Genomic DNA, 5,562 nt, shown 5'->3' on the forward strand with positions numbered 1-5,562 from the left:
TAGCAATATAAATAATCCCGCTGGTTCAGAAAACATTCATACAACAGCCTGTTGTTGACCCATTAGTTGTTATTATGCAACAGTTGTCTCTATTAGCCGAAAATGCGTCAAACCTTGCAAGGCTCAAGTAGAAATTAAACGAGATTTTGCAGAAGCCCAAGCGGAAGTAAAACGAGACTTATGCATTATACAGTCTGAAGTAAAACGAGGCTTGTCCGTTGTACAGCGAGATTTTGTAGAAGGCCAAGCGGAGGTAAAACGAGACTTACCCGTTATACAAAATGAACTCCAAAATCAATTTGCCGAAAATCAAACAGAATTACAAAATCAATTAAGTGCAACCTTTACCGAATTAGATCAGGGATTAAATACCCAGACACAGGAAATAAAAGACCAGGCAGAAAGGACCGAACAGAATCTTATTGCTCAAATTCAGCAGGTCCGCCAACAATGCCAAGAAAACAATAGTAAATTAAAAGCGGAACTAACCGAATATGTATCCGTCAAAATTGACACGATACAAAAACAAGTAGAACTATTTCCTCAAGTAATACAAGCTCAAGAGGACATACAGTGTTCCGTAGCTATGACACCAGAAATTATAGAATCCCAAGATAATCTAAAGAAGCAATTTGACGAAGTGAAAGAAAAACAGACGACAGTGGAACATAGAATGAATGTACTTGCGGGAAAGTTTTCAGAAATGAAATTAGAGCGGCAAAATTTTCCTTCGGAAACGATAGAAGAAACTGTGAAAGTAGCTTTACAGTCAATTTCAGAGAGTTCCGAAGAGAATTTTTTCAACAAAGGGTTAAAGGAAATTCGTGAACAACTTGGCGAAGAATTCTCACGTTGGAAAGAAAATATCGAAAGATCACTAAATCTCTCGCAGGAAGATTTAGAAACAGCGAGAAGTAGGAAACAAAATTCTCAATCTGCGCCTGACATTCCGCCCACGTCAAGATCCGATGTAGACAGAACTGGTACGTCACAAGTTAGATTCGATATAACGGATAGCCACAGGGAAGAGTACGAACAGGATGATTTTTGGACTCGTAGTACCGTTGAGGAAAAGATGATTAAACAGAGACAATTTCAAATCTTTAACCCTGACAAAAAGAATGTTCATCCTGTAGTCTTTATTCGAAGTTTCAGAGGTCTATTTCCACGATCTTGGACAGAAAGGCAAAAGATTAGTTTTGTATCTGGATATATACAAGGACCAGGAGCATCGTGGGCACCCGAAGAAACATCTTCTTGTAATGTTATAAGGAATTTGATCAGGCTTTTCTAGTAAAATATTGGTCTGCTGAAATACAAGAAAGACTTAGGCAGGAAGTATTATATCCTGAGCCTTTCTCATTTTCTAGAGGATCTCCAAAGAGATATTTTGAGAAATACATTAATAAATCTTTGTATTGGGATGTACCGATTCCTTTGCCGGAAATACTTACGATACTCAAGTCCAGACTACCCACCAGTATAAGGAATCAGCTGTTATATATAAATGATAAGGATATAGACTCATTTATGACTACGCTTGATCATATTGATATAATTGAGGAGGACAATAAAAGATCAAGAGAAATGTCATATCAAAGAAGAGCAATAGAAGCGAATCCGAGCTGCATCTCGAATGGGAATGGCAGTAATGGTAGCAGTAACAATAATCATAACAAACTACACTATCCGAGGAGACTTAGAAATGGACAAAATGCAAACAATAATTATTACCATAATGGAAACTTTAGTAATGGTGCAGCGAGGGGCTATTTTAGTAACAATAGGAATTTTAATCGATATAATTCAATGTATGGCAACACAAGACAGTTCTACCAACACCAGCAGAACAACAACAATAATTACACGAATCAAGCAAGACAATATAGACCGAATTCACCACAACAACCGATAATCACTGAAGTAGCTAAAGAGACAAATACCAATTGGACCAACAATCAGTCAAACTAAACATGACCGCATCGTGCCCCGGAGGAGCGGTCAGGGGATCTGTTAGGAGCGAAACAGTAAAATTACAATTGTTAAGATATAATGATGGTGAGCTGTTGATTGAAGAGTTAGCAAAGGATTTAATAACGTGTCATAATGACAGATCGAGTGTTCCGGTGTCGGAAGTATTTGTTGAAATAGAGGAAGTTCCAACGAATGTGATATTAGACACCGCCGCTTCCGTCAATGTCATCTCAGGCGCTCTTTTTAGGAGAATTATTAGGAAGAAGAAGGTACCAATTTTGCCGGTACAGAACTGCAAAATCATCGGAGCTGTTCGAGCACGCTCTCCCAATGTCAAAATACAAACACAATTAGAGGTGAAAATGGGAAATGTAGCAATAAAATGCACGTTCCTTGTAGTGGAGAAGCTATTAGTTGACTGTATTCTTGGTATTGGGAGTATGCAGGAGTACGATTGTCAGATTGATTTTTTGGAAGGAATAGTTAAATTTAGATTACATGGAGAAGAGATAACACTGGATTTAAATAGAAAGGAGACGGTGCATGAGAAATATTGTCGCGGTGCCATAATTCAATTAATTGACACTACAGACGGTCGTTGGAAGGAGCTTTCAAAGGATTTGATACAACAGGAGGACTTTAACCAAACAACAATGATAAAAGCTAGTGAATCAAATCAGCTTACCGGAGAACAAAGGCAGCAGCTTCATTATTTGTTAGAGGCATATGAAGAGATTTTTGATGAGAAACCAGGAATTATTAAAGGGTATATTTGTCACCTACAAGTGAAGCTACACCAGACTTACTGTTAAACGCACTATCCGATCCCCTGACGTTTAAAACAATATGTTCAAAGGGAGATAAATAGAATGTTAGAATGGAACTTGATTGAGCCATCAACTAGTCCATATTGTTCTGCGCTCTTAGTCTTTCCAAAACCTGGAGGCAACTTAAGAAAACCGGACTTACAGTAAACTTGCAGAAGTCTCATTTTGCTTTACCACAAATTAAGTTCTTAGGTCATATGACACATGCGAAAGGCATCCTGCCTACCGAGAAGAAGATAAGTGCAATTCGAAATTTTCCATCACCACGGAATAAAAGACAGCTGAAGGGATTTATAGGTATGGCATCATTCTTCCGTCGTTTCATAAAGAATCAAGCCATGAATTCTGAGGCATTAAACCGGCTTCTGCGGAAGGATGTGCCATGGCAATGGACTGAAGAATGTGAACTAGCTTTTCGAGACATTAAAGACCAACTCGTTAACGCATCCTTATTATATCACCCTGATGTGAATTGTGAGTTCTGTCTGTCCACGGATTCATCGGATGTTGGATTAGGTGCTTGTCTCTTCCAAATAAGGAAAATAAATGGGGTACCAACATTCTGCCCGATAGCATTTGCTAGTCGAGTGTTATCGCCCTGTGAAAGAGGCTACGCGACCACAGAAAGTGAAGCACTTGCAGTTAGCTGGGCATTCAAGAAGTTTAACTATTATTTATATGGTTCGAAAACGATTGTGTATTGTGAGCATCAATCACTAACCTTTTTGCAAACATGTAAATTATTACATCCCAGACTGTCACGTTGGACAATGACACTACAACAGTACCAATTTAAAATTATTCATGTGTCTGGCAAAGAAAATATTATTGCGGATGTACTGTCAAGATCTCCAGAAGGTTTAACGCCGGAAATAGAATCAGTAAATACTTCGGATTTTCCAGTATTACTGTTGCAGGACAATATCTACAAAACTTATTATGTACATCTTTGTAGAGATATGGGAAATTTACAACGGAAAGACCCTCGATGGAAGAAGATAATTCAGCTAAAGGAACAACAAAATTCAAGGGCTAGTTTAGATCATTATAAATTAGTAAATGGAGTATTATTCTTCAGATGTGGGAAGGACAGCAATCCACGGTGGTGTGTATGCATCCCGAAGGAATATGAGGAAAAATTTATTTGGTTTACCCACTTATCATGGGGACATTTTGGTGTGATCAAATGTGCGAATAAAATAGAAGCATAATGTTATTTTCCGAATATTCGGAGAAAAGTGCACCAAACAATACAAAACTGTTTACTCTGTCAAAAGGCAAAACCGGATAATAGAGGTACTAAGCATGTTCTTCATTCAGTTATTCCACGAGAGCCAAGGGCGTTAATTTCGTGTGATATCTGCGGCCCTCTCCCACGATCAAGAGGAGGAGTCAAATTCATTGTTGGATTCTTTGACGTATTTACAAAATATGTAAAACTATATCCATTAAAGTGTGCTACTGCCAGAGCTGTTGTAGTGAGATTGGTGCGTGACTACCTTCCGCATGTAGGTTTACCGAAATCCATAATTACAGATAATGCCAGAATTTTTACCAGATTTAAATGGAAGCAAACATTAACACAGCTTCGTAATCGACAAATTTTGACATCATGTTATCATCCACAAGGTAATCCAATAGAACGAGTTTTCCGAGAATTACACTGATTCATGTGTACATACTGTCACAGTAAACAAACATCATGGGCTGATTATTTGTCAGAATTTGAACAAATATTTAATAATCTGACACATACCTCAACTAACTTTACTCCAACAGAGCTTACGTTTAGTCAGATTGAAAAGAACCTCTGGATAAACCATCTGCCAAAGTATGAAGACCAGAATTTAAAATGGGAGGAAAAAATTCGACTCGCACTTGTCAATTTAACTAAAAAGGCAATACAATGGAAATTGACATATGATAAACGGATTCACCGGATTCAGACGTTTCATCTTGGAGAAAAGCTTTTAATGAGGCGGCACATCCATTCCTCGAAACTGATGAAGAACATAAAGAAATGGAATCTTATTTGTACCGGACCATATGTTATTGTAAATATACCAAATCCTGGATCATACTCGTTGGCATATCCCGAATCGAAAATTATAAAGGGATTATTCCCGCATAATGATATTAAGACATTTTTTGAAGGATCGTAGATCTGAGATACCAAATATGGAGAAGAATTTAGAGTGGAATTTGACTATGAGTCGAATGTGTATATAAATATCAAGATGTTTATGTTGTTTAGAGGGTAAGAGACAGTGAGATTACTCCTGTGATAGTTTAAGAGACAGTGAGATTACTCCTGTGATAGGTTAAGAGACAGTGAGATTACTCATGTGATAGTTTAGCACAAAATGTTAAGATAGGTAGAAGAATTTGTTAATTACTAGTGTTTGTAAGTGTGGACTATGAGCAGAAGCCATAGTGATATACAATGAAAGTGCATCTACATTTCCTCAAGACACGGCACTTAAGTGAGAATTGCGTGTGAAATTGAACAGTGCGGGATATGTAGGTAAATACGCTGTGTGTATGATGTGCGCTGTTCGCGCGAGAAAACAAATGAACTGTGAAATGAAGCAACAGTTGATAATGTCACTGCTGCAAACAATTGAAGAAACTCTCTGGTTGCTTGAGAGAAAATTATTATAATTTTTAGATTTTTCATTATGCCTTCTCTACCAGGAGAATTAATTTAAGAATTTAATTAACATTTTTAGAATAGCAGTTTGTGTGTTTCATATTATGGACA

The sequence above is a fragment of the Schistocerca americana genome, chromosome X (assembly GCF_021461395.2).
Source record: "Schistocerca americana isolate TAMUIC-IGC-003095 chromosome X, iqSchAmer2.1, whole genome shotgun sequence".
NCBI lineage: Eukaryota > Metazoa > Arthropoda > Insecta > Orthoptera > Acrididae > Schistocerca > Schistocerca americana.